The following is a 9,001-nucleotide window of genomic DNA, read 5'->3' as shown; positions in this document are numbered from 1 at the left end:
GGCAACTTGAACACATTCGTCTTCACGTGCCTCCTTCAGTGTTGCCTGCATGTCTGCTGGACGTTTCCACTGCTGTATTCACAGTCACTACGCTATTACATGATCCACTCCAGTGAAATGTACTTTCATAATCTGAGTCATTGCCTCTTCCTTTCAAGACCCTAAACAAGTTCAGCGAGAAAACTCTGGTCATTTCTAGCCCGGGGTCTGGAATCAGACAAGTATCACGACACCCTTATTGGTGCTGCCTGCTCACCGGATACCAGCACATCAAAATGAGGCCCTGTGACCACCAGCCTGTTCTGTGCCTTCCTGCAGAACATCTGCTGAACAACATCATATTATCACAGCTCTTCTTTCTTCATATTGAAATCCAGTGCGATAATTTGAACTTTTTCGAAACTTGGAGTGAGCGACTTTGCAGCTGAAGTTTGTTATGGAGTCAACGACAGACACAAGAGTGTCTACAAGTCAGGTTTTAATTTTACAGTCATCATCGCAGGAGGTCCCTGTTCAGTAGTCCGAGTTTACATCGCACAGACCTGGATATAATTCCCACTCAGGTAATGAAGATTAATTTCTCTTTTTGTGAATTATTAGAATGAAAACAAATCTTGCTTGCATACAGAGCGCACATCTAGATCCTGCCAGAATCGCTCAGTAATTGTTTCCATCCGTATATAACGACAACGGCAGCAGATACACGGGAAACGACCACCGCAAATGCCCCCCCAATCATATCATCTTTCCGAGTTGGATGTATCTCGCTGATCCTTCAGTGTCGCTGAGTGTAAATCCTGGAAATTCCCCACGAGCGGTATCATGGCTGCATGTCTGTGCTGAGGCGTTGAAAGCTTCAGGAAAGTAATTCATCCCCTCCATCACTGTGGTAATTCTGGATATGCAGTGAATCCTTTCCCATTGAGTGACGACTATACTCCAGGAATCCGTTTCGAAAATTTAAAGGTTTCTATCAGACATCTGCAATCGTTTGAAATAAGTTGAGACGTGGACGAAGACAGTGAAATAAAGTGATAGACAATGATGCCTGGGAGGCATAAGACAGGAAGTGAGCGCGGGACTGATGGTGCAAAGCTCAATGTCGGTGCCATTGGGTCAGCTTTTACTGCCCAATATTTATACTTGCTTACACATTACAGCTAGTCAATTCACCGCAATGACCTTGTTCCTCTTGATGTGAGGTCCCCTCTGTGTGTATTAACGTGGTTCATGGGCCCCGATAGAATGAACACATCCTCTTTCTCCTGTCACTTTAACCAGGTGAAAATACCAGTTTTAAATGAATCCATGAATAGATTATGTTTTTCTGTGCCTTTTCAGTGGAGAATTTTCAGCTATAAACTGTTTGTATTTGAAAATTCGAGGATTGAATACAATTCTCTGTGAGCAACATTCATGCGAAAACATATGTCCAAGGACTGTGAGGAAGTGGTTAAGCAACTCCACATATGGATGAGTGAGGGGATAGCTGCTGTGGTGCCGTGGCTTAGTTGGTTAAAGCGCTTGTCTAGTAAACCAGAGATCCTGGTTTCAACTCCCAGCGGTGCCTACTTGTCGCGTTCATACATGGGCTTGGTGTTTCAAGTCTTGGTGAAAATAACTGAGCATCTTTTTGGACTTTCACCCATTTATGATTTGGTGATCCAGGTTAAGTTCCAACAGTGAATGCCATTTTTTAAAAATATTCCGAACTATTACTTATGTCTGTGGTTTCTTTCCATTATTCCACAAGCACTTCTGCTTCTCCTCCTCTTTTATTTCCCATCCTTCATTCCCAGTTTGGTCGGAATAACGAGATGAGGCAGGAGACGCTGCAGATTTGCCGTGGAATTTTGTGGTAATGGCAGAGATACCACTAGCTGATCACTCTCATTCTCTGATGTCACCGTTCATACATTTAAACCAACAATATACACATCGTTGTGCTTCTTTATTTGTAGTGTAATTGCATTTTTTTCTTGTGGATTAGGAATTCTATTTTGAATTCGGAACAGTCATAATTGGTTGAGGACGAAGTGTCGCCTTGCCTGGTTTGAAGTGACAGACACATTATCCGGAGAATGTGAGCCCAATTCAACGCACTCCAGTCAGTGGGCAAAAAACCTCTCAAGCAGCTGCACACTCAAATTGTCTCGAAATGTCAGACTTTTCATAGAGCCGAAATAGGTAAAGAGCTGTATGGACAGGCAGAGTGTCGGAGAATTTGTAACAGCAAGAGGGAGAGGTGGATGCACAGAGACAAAGAGAGTCATATGGAGACACATGCTGAGTTAGACACTGAAATTACCAATTCTCTATTCGACATTGTTGCAAACTGAGAGAAAGGAAACGAAAGAAGGCAATCATTTAAGCACAGCCTTTCACCAGCTGAGAGCAACGGAAACAGCATTACAGTCAAGAAAGTCCTTTGAATTTGGAAAGGTGACGGTTGTCTGTCATTGAGATATTTTGATAAAAATCCTGATTCAACAGATAAGACTGATAATTTTCCCAGCATTATTATATAGAAATGTATAAGTAACGTGTTTCTGTCGATCTAAAACTTTAACTCAGTTTCTCTCCACAGATGCTGTCAGGTCTGTTGAGTTTCTCCAACAATTCATATTTTTGGTTCAGATTTACATTATCAAAGTAACATGAAAATCAACATTCTGTTGATCGCTTCATTTTTAAACCCATCAGAAAATAAAACTGGTTACACTCTCAGACACAAATATACACTACAACGACTATGCACATGCAAACCCACTTTCAAATTTAGGCCGTGGCAGACCCAAGACCGAACGTCTCCGTATCGTATTCGAGTCTAGACAACGTGTTGGGAATTCACGTTTTCGCGACCTGCCAAATGCACAACTGTCAGATTGACTGACTGTAACAACAAGCTCCATCGAAACAGCCTGTCCTTGGCAGAGTGGGAGCGGGAAAATAATATTGATTCACGGATAAGTTTTCAACTACAAATTCACTCTGTCATCACGACCTCGTTATTACATCTCAGGAACAGTACCTGACTACACCGCACCTCAGCAGAAAGTGATAACTTTAGATGCTGGAGATCAAAGTCAAGAAGTGTCGCACTTGGAAATCACAGCCTGTAAGGCAACATCTGAGAAGCGGGGAATCGACGATTCAAGCATTCCTGATGAACATCTTGTTCGCGAAACATCGAATTTCCTGCTCCCCGGATGCTGCTTGACCAGCACCACACTTTTTTTGCCTCTATTCCCACCTCAGCTGATCTGCTTCGGAAAATTGATGATGAACTTGCCAGCATTCAGTTTGAATCTTCTGTCACATGTTTGACAGCTTGCAACATTCCATTCCTCATAAAACTCAGATCATCCAAATTACTAAATAAAAATAAACTGTGGATGCAAGAAATCTGAAACACAAGCATAATTGCTGGAGAAACTCTGCATTCTCTGATATCAACTCAATAGTTGAACATTAAACTGTGAACAGGAAAAGAAAAAGCCGCAATTTGATAACTGCAACACTTCGTTTCTCCAAAAAAAACATCATGAAATGCAGTGTTTCTACCAGGCACTCACCATCTCAAATACTGATTGGAGTGGCGAAATAAATGTTGGCCCAATCATTGCTGAACAAATGAATAAAAAGACTTATTGCGTTCCTAATCAGTTGCTACCCCGGCAGACCATGTTAATGTGATCCACAAAGCAGGACAGCCAGGTCCCTCTGTATTTCAGAGTCCTGCAATATCTAATTTAAATAAAAGGGTCATTATTGAATGTTCCTGCGAACATCTCATTCTCCACTTCATACTACATCGGTCAATATATTACTCACAAACTTCCTCATCTCGACATCACTCAATTTTTATATCCTTAACGTTCTCTTCATGGTTTACCTTTCAAACTATTTTCCCAAGTGCATGCCCATTTTTATTAAGTCGAAGACTAAGCTGAGATGATGTCTGTTGGAAATCCAAATTTCGCTCTATCACACTTTGTCCCTTGTTTAGTGTGTCCGTGTAAAACACGTTAAATTTGTGCCCTCTCGTTTTGAATTCCACCATCCTGGGTAAAACCATGGCCTAGGCCAGTCACCGATCCAACCCCAATCATGATTTTATAAACATCTAGAAGTTTACACACCAGCCTGGAACACTGCCAGGAAAAGCCCCTGCTCAAACACTCTCTACTTACCACTCAAGCCATCTCGACACTGTAACATCCTTGTAAATCTATTCTGCACTCTTTCAAGTTTTAAAATATCTTTCCGGTTGAAGGTGATCGGAGTTGTCAGCAGTATTCTAAATGTGGCTCCACTAATGTTCTGTACCGCCAGAACATGACGTGAACTTCAATAATCAATGTTCTGACTCATGAAGGCAAGCGTGCCAAATGCTTTCTTCACGAACTTTTCTACATGTGACACCTATTTTCGTGCTCTCGTAATCTTTGCCTTGAATTATAAAGTCGTGCCTGTCTTTTTAACTACTATATTCTGCTGCCTTCACAAATCTGTGGACCCACATGCAAAGTCACTCTTGGGTTTCCCAGTGCCCTACCGTTCTTTGAGTACTCCCATGACGTGTTACTTACAAAATGCATCACCTGATGTTTTTATTGTTATTTTCAGCTCCCCCTATCTGCCCATTGGACAAATCCACCTCTGAAATCCTGGAACCTAAGATCATCTTCTTCACTGTTCACTACTATGCCAATCTTCATATCCTCCTCGAATTTTCTTATCATTTCCCCAACATTATTTCTGTATTGTTTATGTGCAATCACAAACATTAAGGGACACAGCATTGATCCTTGTGGGACACCACTGAATACCAGTTCCACGTCTCAGAAACAGCACTTCCCTTTGTCTGCAACCACCCAAATAAGTTTGGAACAAACTTACCACGTGACCCTGTATCCCTTTTATATTAACCCTGTTACCAGTCTCCGCTGTGGGAACATTTCTAAGGCTTTCTAAAATTCCTCATAAACTAAATCAATTTCACTATCCTTGTTTACACATCTCATCACTTCCTAAAACAAATGTAATCTGATCTATCAGGCATGAATTCCTCTGACAAAAGCATGCTGACTCTCGCTGGTCAAACTTTCTCCGAAGAAGTTGCAATTAATTCTCTCCTTAAGAAGCTTTTCCAAAAGTTTCCCTACATGTGATGTTCGAATCACGGCTCTGTAATTTGCTGCATTATCTCCGCCAGCCTTATTGAAAACTGGAACCACGTTAGTAGTCCTGAAATCCTCTAACCACTCCCAGGTGGCTAAAAAGGAATGTGAAACATTGGTCAGAACACGCGTAATTTCCTCTCTAGTCTCACAAAGCAACGTGAGGCACAACCGCAACCCGATCTGGGCATTTGCCCAATTTTAGCCTGTCAAAACCTCCAATGCCATCTCAGTCACCATGTGAAACGGCTCCCTCGTCCCTGCATTCTGTACCCATATATTACCACATAAGGACTGTTCCCCGGCTGCATATGTAAGCTGATTTACTCAGTTATCCTATTTACTGGCACAACTGTACTATCATACTGGAGGGAGACCATTCAGGTATTATAAGAAGGAAAAATAACTGTTTCAGCCTTTGAGCCTATAAATGCTTCAGCTTCGATAACTAATGGCACAATGTCACAGTGAGAAAGGCTTTTAGTGTTATCTATCTGAAGAAAAAGTCACTAAGTTCCACTTCCTGCAGAAACTCCAGTCTGTTCAGATTTGGCATGAGTTTTGTTTTTCTCTCTCTCTGTTGTTGATCGCATTCAAAATAGAACTGCATGACAAATCCCATATACATGATTGCTGTATTAATAGACCTAAGAAGTTGATGCCTATGGCTCACATTGCAATAGGAATAATCGACAAGAGAAGTTTTGAAAAGGAACAGAGTACTGTCTTCAGTACAGAGGATCATTGAGCACGGACGATCTCAGGCTACCAAAAGGGCACACGCACGACCTTTATTCCTTGATCATTCACAGTGTCAGATGGCCTGAGATAGAGATGTGTGCCAAGGAACACGTTCAAAAGCAGAAGGTGCTGGAACAGCTAAGCAGGTTTGGCAGCATCTGAGAAGAGAAATAAGAGTTAGCAGTTCCGGTCCAGTGACTCTTCCTCAGAAATGATGGTACCTATGAAATGTTGCTGAAAATCTGCAGTCCTCACTTTCTCCTAAGAAATGTTGACCTCTCTGCAGAAGATAGGGTGGTGGGGTTGGGGTAAGAAGTAAACGGTAATTGGTGTAGAACTCAAACAGAAGAAGAAGAATTGGGCAAACTAATGGATAATGATCAAGCTGAGAGGGTGAGTAGCTTTTTTCTGGAGACTGTTAGTGACTAAACATAGATAGCGTGTAATGGCTGCATATGTGATGACAAGGAGTTGTGTGTGAGGTGGAGGGCAAGGAGATGGATGAGTTCAGGGCATAAAACTATTGAAACTGATGGAGTCCGGAGGGCTGCAGCATCCCCAAATGGAAAAATGAAATGTTGTTCTTCACGCATGTACTGAGCTTCTCTGGAACACTGCAGTAAGCCTGAGACAGAGATGTTGGCCAAGGAACGGACAGGTCCACTAATGTGGCGGGGAAATGGTAGTTTAGGGTCTTTCTTGAAGATGGAACTTGGATTTTCTGAAAAGCAGTCACTCAGTCCACACTTCATTTCCCAAGATAGTGGAGACGACATTGCGAGCAGTGAATGTAGTAGACTGGGTTGTGCGAAGTGCAGGCAAAGTGTTTCTTCACCTGGAAGATGTGTTTGGGCCCTTGGATACTGAGGAGGGAGGACGTAAATGGACAGTTGAGGAGAAACAAGATGTGAAAAGGAAGAATTATTTAGGAGATTTTATGAGAGATGTTGGAAATCATGAGGCGAGGAAAGCTGTCATGAAGACAGTTTATCAAATGATTGTAGCAACTGGAACAAGGTTGACGAGGTAATGACACAAATCATTACGAATTAATATGTTTTAGTAGCCATTACGGAGACATGGTTACAGGGTGGTCATTACTGGGAGTGAAATATCCGGGCTTTTCAGACTTTTCTGAAGGGCAGACAGGAGAGTCTGATATTCAAGTACAGCTTCAACGCGGTACTGTGAGATGGTATAGGTTCGATAGAGAATGAGTTTGAAATCATTTTGTTGGAAATTTGAAATTCTAAGAAGAAACTTGCACTGAAAGGCGTAGTCTGTAGACCTTTTGGTTGGTCGAACTAGCTCAGTCTGTGTTGCATTGAGGAGGACAATGTTTGATTTAATCGTGATGGTATTCCTGAACAGTATTTCAAAGAAACGGCGAGGTAGCAAACTTTGTCAATCTGGTCCTCTGTCGTGAGACAGGAATAATCAAATACCTCATCGTTAAGGATCCGCTTGGAAGGAGTGATCACAGTATGGTCGAATTGAGAATGCAGATGGAGGGTGTGAAGTTAAAAACCAATGCCAGATTCCTGTGCATGTACAAGGGGCTCTACAATAGAACGGGGATAGCCTGGCTAAAGTAGACTCAAAAAAGAAATAAATATGGTGGGTCAGCCGATGAGCAGAGCTTTCAATTAGATTTTTCAAAGTGATGATCAAAATTATATTCCAATGTAAAGGAAGGACAGTAAGAAAAACTGTAATCAAGCATGGTTGTCTCAAGAAATAAGGGAGACTATCAAATTGAAGGAGAAGGCATACAAAGTGGTTAAAATCAGCATGAAACTGGAAGATTCGGAAAGCTTTCTCGGTCCACAGAATGCCACAACAGTGCTGAAAATAACCGCAAGAAAGAACATGAGAAAAAAAGAAACTTGCAAAGATTATAGGGATGTTTCACAGAAGTTTCAACAAAAAATGTTTGAGGACACCTGTCTAGCCCTCCATGAGATTCTGGATGGTATGCAGTAGATTTGAGTTGTTTTATACATAATCTGTCAAGAAGGACTCTGAATACTAGGGATTTGTTTTGATCTTGTTTTGCACTGTAGGAATTCAAGATCGAGTTTTCCTTAAAAGCTTTTTTCAAGGAATCATCAGTGATAACTGTAATCTGCAGATGCAGTCCTGGATTAGTATAGATAGAACGAACAAAAATAGAATGTCTTTATTAATTAGTTGAAACTAAGAATGATTTGGGACTGATGAACTGATGAGGGATGTCTGTGATTTGTAGAGTTATGGAATATTCACAATAATGGACGACTTGCTGCCTGATATGAGAGGCATATGGGAGTGGATTGTGAGAATAGAAGCAATAGATCAGCTGGACTGTAATATATGTCAGGATGAACAAAGTTGAAATACTGCGAAAGAAATTACCAGTAGAAAGGATATCATTAAAAAAAACCTGAACAATGGGAATTAAGAAATGAGGGTTTAATACCTTAATGGCCAAAAGAGTGTACTTATGATGAAAATCTGTGCGATGAAATGGAAGGATTAATTAAGAATTCCAGACCTCAGGATCAATGCTTCCGTGAGTTGCTTTGGGGGTACTTGTCTGCATACGTTTGGTATTGTGACTGCGGTACCTTTTCGTGGCCGTGTGATACATGATGAGCTCATTATGAACTCTCAGTTTGTTCCCTTGGCCGATACCTGATAATTGTGTGGTCTCGAAGTTTGGGATGTATCTGACTCTTCCCTTTGTTTGGCATGGCACCCGTGTGATGCTTCTCCTTGAGGTTGTTACCTCGCCACGGGTTTAGTTTGATGTTCTGTCCCCGCTGACATTGCATCGACCGAAACGGAAGAGTATCCCTGATTCTGCGGTGCCAATGGACAGTTTTCATCAGCGACCGGGTATTCCCAATGTATTCAAGGCCAAGAATGAGATATCCGTGGGCGGGGAGTAACTTATCCCTGTCATTGGTACTAGCAAGAATGCTGAGTGGATTAATTATATCTATTAAAATCATCCGAGATTTATTTATTGCTTTAATTATGGCCTTTCCACATTAGCTGCGCAGTCGGATGGCATGGCAGACAAGGCAGTCCTTCGA

The 9,001-nt window shown here is 41.7% G+C and overlaps 1 non-coding gene across 1 annotated transcript; it reads left to right on the top strand.

Annotated features, from left to right (window-relative positions):
* Nucleotides 1–1,496: 1,496 nt before the first annotated feature.
* On the top strand, nt 1,497–1,570 carry trnat-agu (transfer RNA threonine (anticodon AGU)). Its single transcript has one exon. It is a non-coding gene; the product is annotated as a tRNA-Thr (tRNA).
* Nucleotides 1,571–9,001: the final 7,431 nt, after the last annotated feature.

This window comes from Chiloscyllium plagiosum, unplaced genomic scaffold, assembly GCF_037043375.1.
Source record: "Chiloscyllium plagiosum isolate Xiang-an unplaced genomic scaffold, Cpla_swu_hap1 HiC_scaffold_29, whole genome shotgun sequence".
Lineage (NCBI taxonomy): Eukaryota > Metazoa > Chordata > Chondrichthyes > Orectolobiformes > Hemiscylliidae > Chiloscyllium > Chiloscyllium plagiosum.
The sequence above is the reverse complement of the archived record's forward strand: the minus strand, read 5'-3'. Positions and strand labels throughout refer to the sequence as shown.